We start from the raw sequence: 14,501 nt of genomic DNA, 5'->3' as shown, positions 1-14,501 counted from the left end.
AGTCTCATCCTTGATACACTTCAGTTTGTGTGTCGCTTTCAGAGTTAGTGTCAGGACTTGTATCTGTAGTGTAATTTAGGCCTTGTGTAACACGATGTCCCTGCCTCCTACCATTGGGTTCAAATGGTTCAAATGGCTCTGAGCACTATGGGACTCAACTGCTGTGGTTATCAGTCCCCTAGAACTTAGAACTACTTAAACCTAACTAACCTAAGGACATCACACACAGTCATGCCCGACGCAGGATTCGAACCTGCGACCGGAGCAGTCGCATGGTTCCGGACTGCGCGCCTAGAACCGCGAGACCACCGCGGCCGGCCCTACCATTGGGATTCTGCCTCCTAAAAAGATCATAAATTTCTGCAGAGACCTTGTCTGTTGTGTCACTGAGAATATTCCTTGGTTACGTATTTTTTGTTTTATATCTGTATCATCTAGTACTTGCCGCACATGCGTAAGGGTATTACACTTAAGTGTAACATGTTCGGGGGTCCCCAAGTCCCCACAGACACACATGTCACTCTCGACTAATCCAACACGTGTTAGATGTACTGGGTATGGCCCATGGCCCGTTAAAAAGTGGACCATCCCACGGCTTGGATCTACATGTGTCAACCTCAGCCTCTCCTCAATATCCGGAAAGAAGGAACAGACGTGACGACACTTGTCCGAGGAGTCCCATTCCCTTTGCCACGTTACATTACGCCATTTTATAAGTCCCAGTCTGTCCGTGATCTCGTCCCCAGTAATCTCCCGCACCTTATCTCCTCTTCCTTTTTGAAGCCAATAGGAGGCAGCCCTATATTTTATTGTGATGTCAATGGGGTAGATTCCCATGACCACACACAGAGCTTCCACAGACGTCGTGCTGAAAGCGCCAGTCATTCTCCATAGCGTACTTCTCTGTCCTCTTCTAATAAGAGTTTTATTGGTTTGTAAGACTAATCGGTGTGCCCAGGTACTTGCTGCAAAGCATGCTATGGCTTCGAAGATTGCTATATGATACAGGGTGTTTCAAAAATGACCGGTATATTTGAAACGGCAATAAAAACTAAACGAGCAGCGATAGAAATACACCGTTTGTTGCAATATGCTTGGGACAACAGTACATTTTCAGGCGGACAAACTTTCGAAATTACAGTAGTTACAATTTTCAACAACAGATGGCGCTGCAAGTGATGTGAAAGATATAGAAGACAACGCAGTCTGTGGGTGCGCCATTCTGTACGTCGTCTTTCTGCTGTAAGCGTGTGCTGTTCACAACGTGCAAGTGTGCTGTAGACAACATGGTTTATTCCTTAGAACAGAGGATTTATCTGGTGTTGGAATTCCACCGCCTAGAACACAGTGTTGTTGCAACAAGACGAAGTTTTCAACGGAGGTTTAATGTAACCAAAGGACCGAAAAGCGATACAATAAAGGATCTGTTTGAAAAATTTCAACGGACTGGGAACGTGACGGATGAACGTGCTGGAAAGGTAGGGCGACCGCGTACGGCAACCACAGAGGGCAACGCTCAGCTAGTGCAGCAGGTGATCCAACAGCGGCCTCGGGTTTCCGTTCGCCGTGTTGCAGCTGCGGTCCAAATGACGCCAACGTCCACGTATCGTCTCATGTGTCAGAGTTTACACCTCTATCCATACAAAATTCAAACGCGGCAACCCCTCAGCGCCGCTACCATTGCTGCACGAGAGACATTCGCTAACGATATAGTGCACAGGATTGATGACGGCGATATGCATGTGGGCAGCATTTGGTTTACTGACGAAGCTTATTTTTACCTGGACGGCTTCGTCAATAAACAGAACTGGCGCATATGGGGAACCGAAAAGCCCCATGTTGCAGTCCCATCGTCCCTGCATCCTCAAAAAGTACTGGTCTGGGCCGCCATTTCTTCCAAAGGAATCATTGGCCCATTTTTCAGATCCGAAACGATTACTGCATCACGCTATCTGGACATTCTTCGTGAATTTGTGGCGGTACAGACTGCCTTAGACGACACTGCGAACACCTCGTGGTTTATGCAAGATGGTGCCCGGCCACATCGCACGGCCGACGTCTTTAATTTCCTGAATGAATATTTCGATGATCGTGTGATTGCTTTGGGCTATCCGAAACATACAGGAGGCGGCGTGGATTGGCCTCCCTATTCGCCAGACATGAACCCCTGTGACTTCTTTCTGTGGGGACACTTGAAAGACCAGGTGTACCGCCAGAATCCAGAAACAATTGAACAGCTGAAGCAGTACATCTCATCTGCATGTGAAGCCATTCCGCCAGACACGTTGTCAAAGGTTTCGGGTAATTTCATTCAGAGACTACGCCATATTATTGCTACGCATGGTGGATATGTGGAAAATATCGTACTATAGAGTTTCCCAGACCGCAGCGCCATCTGTTGTTGAAAATTGTAACTACTGTAATTTCGAAAGTTTGTCTGCCTGAAAATGAACTGTTGTCCCAAGCATATTGCAACTAACGGTGTATTTCTATCGCTGCTCGTTTAGTTTTTATTGCCGTTTCAAATATACCGGTCATTTTTGAAACACCCTGTATGTCCGTAGTATCTTTAGATGCAATCTGTACTGCGTCGAATTCAACCTGGCCAACTTATGCATGATTTTACTGGCTTTATCGTGAGTTTCATATGTTCACTGAAATTCTGTTTTTCATCTAAGTGTAGGCCAAGGTAACGCGTAACCTGTTTTCTCTGTATGTTTACACCGTTTAGCTTCAGAATAGGATTTCTCTGCAGTACTCCTTTGAGTAGTATGTAAACCGTTTTGTTTGCAGCGATATGAAGTTTATTTTTCCTACACCAATCGTCGATTTTCATAAGGAGTTGCGTGCCGTTTTGTTCGAGTGCAGCTCGTGAGTTTGCCAACGTCAGAAGTAGGAGATCGTCAGCATAAGCAACCACACCTCTTACACGGTGATTTTGGGTGATAATATCCAAGAGGGGCTCAAAGACGATGTCCCAAAAAATCGGGCCGCATATCGAGCCTTGTGGGCAGCCTTTGCTAATTCGTTCAACTACCTTTCTCGTGCCTCCTCTCCACTCCACTACTCTATTGTGACAATAGTCTAGCAGACTGTTATATAGAGATGTAGGTAGCTGGATCTCTCTGAGGCGAGCAAAGAGTGACGGCCACCATAGATTATCAAAGGCTCCGGCTACATCAATAAGTATAGCTTTCCGTACTTGTCACGAGTGCTGTTCGTAATTTGTAGTGCTTGATTAATAGCGTCGTCTATGCACTTCTCCTCTCTGAAGCCATACTGGAAGGGGGTAAGGCCGGTAAGACGTCTTTGTGACTGTAGCCTGTCACACAAAAGCCTTTCCTGCACCTTAGCCAGTGTGTTTAATAAGCATATAGGACGGTATGTTTTAGGATCAGTCGGGTCCTTGTCCTCGGACTTTTTTTATGATGACCGCCTAAGCTGTTTTCCACAAAGGTTGGATTCTACCTATGCTTAGTGCATCATTAAACAATTTTGTGAGAAATGGCGTAATTTGGGTAACTGTTTGTTTTATTGTTTGTGGAAAGATTTTATCTGGGCCTGGTGCTTTGCCACTCTTAAGTTTTTTATTGCAACTTCTTCTTGTGAGAATGGCAAAGTAATTCGGTCACTTACATAATTTTCCCTCATTTTCCGTCTTAGATCCAAGTGACACTGTTCATCCTGTGTATGATCATCGTCTGGCAGCAGTCTGCTTAAAAGATACTCAGCCGAACTCCGCCACCCCTCTGTCATGGTACCATCAGTTTGTTTTAATGTTGAGAGTACAGTCGGTGCCCTTAGGCGTTCTGACTGAAGTTTATACGGCTGCCCCCATATGTCGTTTTGTAATTCCGTTTTAACAAAATTGGTCCAGTGATTTTTCCTGGTTTTGTGCAATTCCTCTTTATATTTATGTCTTGCATTTCTGTAGAGTTGAAGCCTAATTCGTCTCTCCGGCGCCGTTTTCGCGGTCTGGTAGTGCTTTCTTTTGACCCTAGATTCCCTACGCAATCTGGTCAGTTCCGCTGACCATGGCAGCTGATTTCCACCCTTATCATGTACCGTAGGAATAGTTGCATGCTGCGCCTTCTGTAGGACACTTGTTATAACGTGTGTCCTGTAGTCAATGCTGCCATTGATTGTTGACAATGATGCTGCCGTAACCATATCCCTGAGTTTTGGCCAATTTGCCTTACTCATCAATAAACGCTGATGTCGAGTGTCCCTGTTTTGTATGTTCCTAGAACTGTTTATCCCAATGACAATGGGACTACGGTCACTACATGTAGCTCGGTCCATAACCTCCCAGGTATTGATGAATGGTATGGACTACCTCTCCCCGATGTTATTCAATCTCTATATCGAGCAAGCAGTAAAGGAAACAAAAGAAAAATTCGGAGTAGGTATTAAAATCCATGGAGAAGAAACCTTGAGGTTCGCCGATGACACTGTAATTCTGTCAGAGACAGCAAAGGACTTGGAAGAGCAGTTGAACGGAATGGACAGTGTCATGAAAGGACGGTATAAGATGAATATCAACAAAAGCAAAACGAGGATAATGGAATGTAGTCGAATTAAGTCGGGTGATGCTGAGGGAATTAGATTAGGAAATGAGACAAGTAGTAAAGGAGTTTTGCTATTTGGGGAGCAAAATAAGTGATGATGGTCGAAGTAGAGAGGATATAAAATGTACACTGGCAATGGCACGGATAGCGTTTCTGAAGAAGAGAAATTTGTTAACATCGAGTATTGATTTAAGTGTCAGGAAGTCGTTTCTGAAGGTATTTGTATGGAGGTCAGCCATGTATGGAAGTGAAACATGGACGGTAAATAGTTTGGATAAGAAGAGAATATAAGTTTTCGAAATGTGGTGCTACAGAAGAATGGTGAAGATTAGATGGGTAGATCATATAACTAATGAGGAGGTATTGAACAGAATTGGGGAGAAGAGAAGTTTGTGGCACAACTTAACTAGAAGAAGGGATCGGTTGGTAGGACCTGTTCTGAGGCATCAAGGGATCACCAATTTAGTATTGGAGGGCAGCGTGGAGGGTAAAAATCGTGGAGGGAGACCAAGAGATGAATACACTAAACAGATTCAGAAGGATGTAGGTTGCAGTAGGTACTGGGAGATGAAGAAGCTTGCACAGGACAGAGTAGCATGGAGAGCTGCATCAAACCAGTCTCAGGACTGAAGACCACAACAACAACAACAACAACAACAACAATGGACTTGGTGTTCGCTAGTGAAATGTCAATGTTGGTTTCGCCTCCTGCATGTCCAAGAAAAGTTGGTGGTTGTCCTGCTTTATTTAATATGAATAAGTTGCACTCATTAATTACGTCTATCACTGCTTGGCCCCTCTCGTCCGTTCTACTCGAATGCCATAACGCCGACTTTGCATTTATATCTGCCACAATTAAAAGTTTTTTGTCTTCCGAATATTGAGCTATGTCCCTTATTTTGTCAACAAAAGGTTGGATATCGTAGGAAAATTGAGCATATACTTACGATATTATCCATTTTTCTTGGCCTACGGCTATTTCGGCGGTGGCCACATGCTCAGAACATAGCTGAGCAATCTTTGAAACTGCAATATTTTTATTTAATACTATTATGGCCGACTTCGCGCTAGATGTGCCAGCAACTGTTGTATAATTAGAGGGTAGCTCTGGGATCCTGCCGCCACGCAAAAGAGGTTCTTGAACACAGAGGACGACCGCTTTCACTTCGCCCAAGAACCTGCCTATTTCCATGCTAACTGTGGAACTCCTCATACAGTTTAGTTGGATCACCTTCAAGGAGGATTTTCCAGAAACGGAAAACTCTCTGACACAGGCTGTTTAGGGTCGAAGGAGACTCGTCCATATATTCTAGCCAGATCCATAAAGATTATATCCAGGTAGTGAGAAACTCCTCTGTGGACACATACAGGTCCGCTAACTTGAAATTTGTTATTTAATACGATGCTCAACATTAAGAATGAGCTTCGCCTAACACTGGTTATTCGCTGCAGAAACCCTAACCCGTTATTTAATATTTTATGTTTGAGCCTGCTTATATTGTACGACTCTGCATCAAGAAGTTTATAAATTCTTACATTAATTTTTAGGGGAGTTGTTTTAGTGTGGCTACTATAGATTCTTTCTGGGTTATTGTACGTTGTTGACGGTTTCATATTCTGTACGCTCTGTCCGCCTTTCATATAGCTGTCTATATTTCGGACACTCAGGCACCCTGCTTTATTACATACCCTGTTTCTATACATACATGTTATACATCCTACTATAGTTTCCTCTTGGCACTCCAATTGTTTATGGCCTGTTTTGGCACATATACCACATACAGTAGGTTTTTCACAGTACTTCGGTGAGTGCCCAAGACCCCAGCATTTAGAGCGTCTTTGAACAGTCACGAAATCTTCAATGTGAAGTGACTCAAACTGTATGTAGACTCACTCTTTTTGTAAGAGAAGAAGTCTAACCCTTGGTGTTACTTCAAGTATATTATTGACAGTTCGTCTTCCCCTTATACCCTTTTTAAATTTAATTTTAACCTCATTTTGGAACTACTCCTTGTTTATATGCTCACTGAGATTTATTTCATACAGCTCCTCTCGGAACTCTTCATCTGTAAGGGATGTTCCTACTCTGTAAACTGCAAGGAGAGGTCTAAATTTTTCTAGGTTCCTCACATCTAATGTTTTGTAGCTGTGCCGTTTTTTTCTATTAGCTTTTGTTTGTACTGTTGTGTTTCGGTTTCTATTATTACTGTATTTGCTATGGATCGTATCGCCTTAATTTTGAGGTTATCTTGCTTGGGGTTTACACTCTCGGTAATTGCCTCACGTATGGCCCTGGCATCCTGATTTGTTTCGGATTTAAATAAGAGAATACTCGACTGTTTGAATTTTTCCTGCTGTATATGCTCCTGTACCCTGTTTAATGGTCTTGTGCTTGCAGCAGCTACAGCCGCAAATGACAATGGGAAGGATTTACTTTTATTTTTGAGTTTCTGATTTTCTAGTTTGAGCTCCATAATTTCCGCTTCTAATTTTTGTATTCGGTCTAATGAATCGGGAGGTGCAGCCGCCGCGAGTTCTTTACGGAGTTCTGCATTTTCCGATCGGAGCTCCTCATTTTGACCATGCAGTTTTACTTGCCCTAGCGCTAACGCCCAAATCTTATCCCTTACTTGAGACGTAACTGTGGATGACACTTTTTTCTTCTTTAACTCTTGTTGAAAGTCAGCTATAATCTCGTCAACTGCCTGTATCATTCGCGATTCCATTTAGTTCTTTGCGGAACTGATTCAATTGGATACGTCCGCCTTATAGCGCCTGTGTTTCTGGCCACCGGCGTTCCATCACTACTTCGCCTGCTGTTAGACGCAATGGTGATGTTTGTGCCAGGTGTGCAATCACCACGAGCCTTAGCGGAAGCCAGCTCTGCCCAACTAGTTTTCTCCAGTGTCCGCTATGAAAATACTTCCCAAAATGCTAAGCAAGATATGACAGAGAAAGCATACTGCACAGATTATATTATTAATAGTTATATATTAGCTTATTAGTAGTCTTACAGCTATCCAAAAAAGTGTATTGGTCCACCACGTGGCTCTCGTATTGTGCCTTATTTACGTTAGTTAGGAAAGGCAATGGTGCTCGCACTGTGCTAACTACAGCGCAACACGACCACCAAACGTGGAACTACGTGTACTAACGAAAAGCTATCACGTGATAAATGACTAACAGCGGCCGTCATCTAAAATCTGGCCACTTTACAGAAACTGTTTACCATTCAAAAGTAAGTTTTTATTACCGTAAATGCATAATAGAGACCTTACGCAATGTTCTTTAACGTATTGCACCCTTAGATACTTCTTTCTACAGTTGACCAAAAACAGAGTTAAATTATTGCTGTTCTCAAATAAACAAATGACGTTGGACCATTACGAGAAGTTTTTCAATCACATGTTGTCCATTTCCAAATCACAAACTTCATAGGAATTAAAGTGACTGTTACTATGAAAACAATCTGTTTTGTGCTCTTATTTGTGTTTACTTCGAGAATTGATGGTTTATAGTTAGATTCCCATCTTCCTGTTTCTGAAGGTTTTCTTATATCACAGGAATAGCTTGGAATGTTGCGATCATTCTATATCTACACTGAACACTCTAGTAGAAATTGATATAATTGTCATTGATATTACTTAAGAGTTGTGCAAAAGGGCCTATTTCCAGTACACAATGTGGTAGCAAGGTTCCTATTCACCTGTCACTTGAGATATAGGCACCACATTTATGTTAGAAAAACAATACTAAGTTTCACACGCAGACCGTTAGTGTTACTTAGAAAGTTTTACTTACTTTTGTTGAGGTCCTTTTGCAGCATTTAATCGCGCCTTGCAACAGTTGCGAAGATACACATCCTCCACGTGTGGAAGCACATTTTTCACACACGGAGAGTTGCACCAGGTGTTTAAAAGGATTCGGCTCCCTGTTGAGATGACGTTGAATATTAGACAGCAGTATTACAGTCTTGCTTCTAGTGACGGCATTGTTTACTGCATTTCCCCGCGGCACGAAGTGTTTACAAACGGAGCGCGCACAGAACACGTCTACTCGGCTCGACAGCTCGGCTTGGTATGTATAGGGACAGCGGCAATTTGGCATATAGGGGGAAGGACTGTGAATAGTCTTCACATCTTCATTTGCTCCGAGAAAATATTGTGGACTTTGCACGACGTCATCCGGCGGCAGCCGGCCGGTGTGGCCGAGCGGTTCTAGGCTCTTCAGTCTGGAACCGCGCGACCGCTACGGTCGCAGGTTCGAATCCTGCCTCGGGCATGGCTGTGTGTGATGTCCTTAGGTTTAAGTAGTCCTAAGTTCTAGGGGACTGATGACCTCAGATGTTAAGTCCGATAGTGCTCATTGCCATCCGGCGGCAGACCTGTGAAGACTATTTACAACATAGTCGCCGAGAAAACTTGTAGAGTCACAACAGGGGGAGGACTGTTTGAAACATGTTTATTCAACTGAAGGAAAAAAAAGCATCATTCGTTACCTCCTCCCAAACTAAGATTAATTTCTTCAAGAAGTTTTTCACATTAAAAATGGGCGTTTGTCTCATAGTTTCTGGCTCATTTTGCACAGATAAACATGACCATTGGATATCATCGACAACCCACTTATGTTTTTTCTGTTCAAGGTACGGGTGCAAGAAAGTAGAACATAGTGAAATTTGCCGAAAGTTGTACTCCAGTTTCCTGTTCAGTTTCCTAGCCAAATATAAAGTGTAAGGAACTGGATGAGGTATGTAATCATACTAGTTATTTATTACAATGGCAGAGCAATTAGCAATAACAAATGTATCAGTTTGAACGTGTACCAAAATCCTCTTGAGAGCAGCGTCAGACTGCCGGAGTCATATCCTGCTCCTTCATGACTTATCACAACACTCAAAAACACTTTCAGCAGATCCTAACTGAGTTTATATGCCAGTACGAAAGTCCTTCGTGGTGCCAATCGGCTTCTGACAGCGTCATACACAACTAAAGATAAATACAGACTGTTAATTACACCTATAAAACCAATTCTCGTTGAGTGAACCAGTTAATTTCCTTCAGAAGATTCTTAATGTACACTGGTAGTCTTTTGCTTGCTTTACTTACCCGTATCACTATATTGAGGCAAAAGTCATAAAATAAAAACGCTCATTTTGCGAAAAAACCGGACATTATGTATATAAATGGAATTCATTTCTTATAAAAGCATAACAAAACATTTCATACGTTTTGTTGAGGAATTATCAGAAAAGTAATGCTGATTGCCAAACTGATATTTTGTCTATGGAAACGGTGGATTAAAAGACTCCCAGCGCAACAAAAACAACAATTCACTGAAGAACTGCAATTCTGTTGATTGTAAACAGAACTTTCAGTACGTTCCACTCGCCACATATAAAAACGATAAAAATCGTATTAATATTATGAATTTCGGAGAAAAAAATGAGGTTAACTGTATTGTTATGTGTGTCTTAGCAATGAGGCAAATTGTTTGATCGTTAAATCAATGCTTGATTTCAATCATAAATAAGAGAAACTGTAACTGTCAACTCCACACTGCGTGTAATGTCAGAAACTCGGCTTTCAGCCCCGAATCACGTGACTTAGACGTTGGTTTCAGTATAATGACGTCACGCGCAATCTATATTATTTATGATCAATGATCATAGCAGTAGCGTCACGTGACACTATAGGTCCTACGAGTTCCAGCGACTACCTCCGGTGGAGAATGAGTTTCGCTACTATTGTAGACTAGTTTAATAATTCCTAACTGTGTGTTTAAATATATGCAAGCTGTCGCTAACAAATGACAAAGTTAAGGCCTTTGACAGGTCTCCTAATTTTCATTGACATACTGATTTTAGCGGCACCTTCTAATAAATGCAAACTGTATTGCAATACCTCCTTTTGGCAGATATTATGCAGGCAATAAAAACTACCGAAAGCATAAACCTACATTTGAGACGGCTTCCTCCTGCCAGTCATTCATTGTACATTGTACTCAGTTTATTATTTTAAAATGAACGTTATCTTCTGCTAAGGTTCTTAGTAGTCATATGAAGTCACTACTTCCATTTATTCATTAAACTGTAACCATCTGTTACATGAACAACAAAATTATTTTTACAGCACTTTTCTCATTGCGTAATTACCTATATACGTTAGTATGACTAAAGTGTCACCAGAAATGTCATTTTATTTAAAATTGAAATTCAGTATTTCTGAAGACAACTGCAAATCAGTGTTGTGATACTGAATCTGCTGAAGAGGAATAAGAGTTGTCAGGTGTTTGTTAGTATTTTGAGCAGCGTATAGCACATCATTTCGAAATCTAAATTCCATTTTCCAACTTAGATATGGATTATGAAATAGTTGGTCTCACTTAGTTGTTGATAGGATTCAAGGCGGCACTCAAGGCTGTGAGATTGATATTTATGCAGCAAAACATAGTCAACTCTATAATTTTCCATCAAATCTAAGATTATTTGAGGGAAAGATTCTGTTGTTAAGATCAGTGTCTGAAATGTCTGTCAGGACAAAGCAGCACTTGGTGGGACTGACAGTCTCCAGATTTTCAGCCAATGACACGTATCACGTAAAATCTGTATGTGACTACAGGATACTCCTCTGTTGGCTTCTCTGCTGGGATGATTCAATTTCTGGCCGCAAGACACAGTTTGCTCAGAAAACCCACTCAAGAAGAGTATCTTTTATTTGACGAAATTGCACCATTATATAGAGCGTCGGGTAAGATCAGGAAGAGGTCGTGCAAAACAACGTGGCCTGTATCTAGCCAGACAGCGCGTTAGGGGCGGGGACGGTAGTGGGAGAGGCTCCCTTATGAACGGCCATGTGCGGTAAGGGAGGGGCGCTTACGACAGCTGAAACCTTCGCTCCGTATCTCACGTAACTTGTAAGCTACAGCTAGCTAGTTTGGAAAACAATCTGATTAAAGATCATGTCAGCATGACCAGTAATTCACCAAATACAAAAGTTCAAAATAGCATTATCAACCAAATATCAGAGCTATGAGGAAATTTGGGTACTGATTTGTTTTAGAGCCATCAGATTGAAAAAAAAGACAGTAATTCAGTTTAACTGCAATACTGCTTTATGCCTGCATTTGAAGTGAATAGCAATAGTTCAGATAATTACTATGGAAATGGAAATGAACGTCTGGCGTCATTGGCCGGGAGGCTCCTTGCGGGGCAGGTCCGGCCGCCTTGATGCAGGTCTTATTACATTCGACGCCACATTGGGCGACCTGCGCGCCGGATGAGGATGAAATGATGATGAAGACAGCACAACACCCAGTCCCTGAGCGGAGAAAATCCCCGACCCAGCCGGAACTCGAACGCTGGCGCGTAGGACGGCATTCCGTCACTCTGACCACTCAGCGGACAAATAATTACAATAAAACTTTAAAGTAATCATTTCTTTATGAGAATCTGCCGTTTTACTTCCTGACTTGAACATTAAAAACCACTCAGCGGACAAATAATTACAATAAAACTTTAAAGTAATCATTTCTTTATGAGAATCTGCCGTTTTACTTCCTGACTTGAACATTAAAAACCACTCAGCGGACAAATAATTACAATAAAACTTTAAAGTAATCATTTCTTTATGAGAATCTGCCGTTTTACTTCCTGACTTGAACATTAAAAACCACTCAGCGGACAAATAATTACAATAAAACTTTAAAGTAATCATTTCTTTATGAGAATCTGCCGTTTTACTTCCTGACTTGAACATTAAAAACCACTCAGCGGACAAATAATTACAATAAAACTTTAAAGTAATCATTTCTTTATGAGAATCTGCCGTTTTACTTCCTGACTTGAACATTAAAAACCACTCAGCGGACAAATAATTACAATAAAACTTTAAAGTAATCATTTCTTTATGAGAATCTGCCGTTTTACTTCCTGACTTGAACATTAAAAACCACTCAGCGGACAAATAATTACAATAAAACTTTAAAGTAATCATTTCTTTATGAGAATCTGCCGTTTTACTTCCTGACTTGAACATTAAAAACCACTCAGCGGACAAATAATTACAATAAAACTTTAAAGTAATCATTTCTTTATGAGAATCTGCCGTTTTACTTCCTGACTTGAACATTAAAAACCACTCAGCGGACAAATAATTACAATAAAACTTTAAAGTAATCATTTCTTTATGAGAATCTGCCGTTTTACTTCCTGACTTGAACATTAAAAACCACTCAGCGGACAAATAATTACAATAAAACTTTAAAGTAATCATTTCTTTATGAGAATCTGCCGTTTTACTTCCTGACTTGAACATTAAAAACCACTCAGCGGACAAATAATTACAATAAAACTTTAAAGTAATCATTTCTTTATGAGAATCTGCCGTTTTACTTCCTGACTTGAACATTAAAAACCACTCAGCGGACAAATAATTACAATAAAACTTTAAAGTAATCATTTCTTTATGAGAATCTGCCGTTTTACTTCCTGACTTGAACATTAAAAACCACTCAGCGGACAAATAATTACAATAAAACTTTAAAGTAATCATTTCTTTATGAGAATCTGCCGTTTTACTTCCTGACTTGAACATTAAAAACCACTCAGCGGACAAATAATTACAATAAAACTTTAAAGTAATCATTTCTTTATGAGAATCTGCCGTTTTACTTCCTGACTTGAACATTAAAAACCACTCAGCGGACAAATAATTACAATAAAACTTTAAAGTAATCATTTCTTTATGAGAATCTGCCGTTTTACTTCCTGACTTGAACATTAAAAACCACTCAGCGGACAAATAATTACAATAAAACTTTAAAGTAATCATTTCTTTATGAGAATCTGCCGTTTTACTTCCTGACATGAACATTAAAAACCACTCAGCGGACAAATAATTACAATAAAACTTTAAAGTAATCATTTCTTTATGAGAATCTGCCGTTTTACTTCCTGACTTGAACATTAAAAACCACTCAGCGGACAAATAATTACAATAAAACTTTAAAGTAATCATTTCTTTATGAGAATCTGCCGTTTTACTTCCTGACTTGAACATTAAAAACCACTCAGCGGACAAATAATTACAATAAAACTTTAAAGTAATCATTTCTTTATGAGAATCTGCCGTTTTACTTCCTGACTTGAACATTAAAAACACTTCTGGAACAAAATCAGGTTTTCCTCCTGTAGAGGAATCATTTATTTGTTTTCAAGACATGAATAAATTTCGTTCATTCTGCATGGCTGAACAACCACGTAAGAAGTTGTACTGCATCTAATGTGAGAACCATAAATGTATCTTTTTTCGACTTCGTTGATGAAACTGCCCTCTTTACATTAATTTCTCACGTTATTAAGAAACCCAGTACCTTTACTTCATATATCTAACGAACATTAAACATATAAACAAGACAAGAACGTAAAAATAGAAACTGGTGAACCTGTAGCCTAGCTTGTGCAGTAACACCCATAATGACGAAATATCTCCATCAAATTCTGTATTTTCTTTGATTAATGGAGCTAGTGTCTTTAATGTCAGGCATTGTTTATGTCATGGGGAAATAATGTATTAGTCTACTCACAACTCGTTCATAATGTAAATTTTACTTCTCCTCTCTTTCTTGGCGTAGAAAAGCCTTGGGGAATACCTGTAGCTACGTTTTTCCCCTCGACCTTTATTCTGCTTATTGTTTGATGGGAACTACTAGTGACTGCTGCAACCCTCTCTAGCAAACTTTTAATGGAGCTTTTCCTTCCTCAGAACTCTTCCAGCTTTTATGACACCGCAAACAGTTTCCTATATACGATATGAAGCACTTGCCCTGCAACAACAGTGTGTGGAGAATGCGATACCATCCCGAAAATGGTTCAAATGGCTCTGAGCATTATGGGACTTAACTTCTGAGGTCATATGTCCCTTAGAACTTATAACT

Source organism: Schistocerca nitens, chromosome 8 (assembly GCF_023898315.1).
Source record: "Schistocerca nitens isolate TAMUIC-IGC-003100 chromosome 8, iqSchNite1.1, whole genome shotgun sequence".
Lineage (NCBI taxonomy): Eukaryota > Metazoa > Arthropoda > Insecta > Orthoptera > Acrididae > Schistocerca > Schistocerca nitens.
This window is presented reverse-complemented; position numbering follows the sequence as displayed.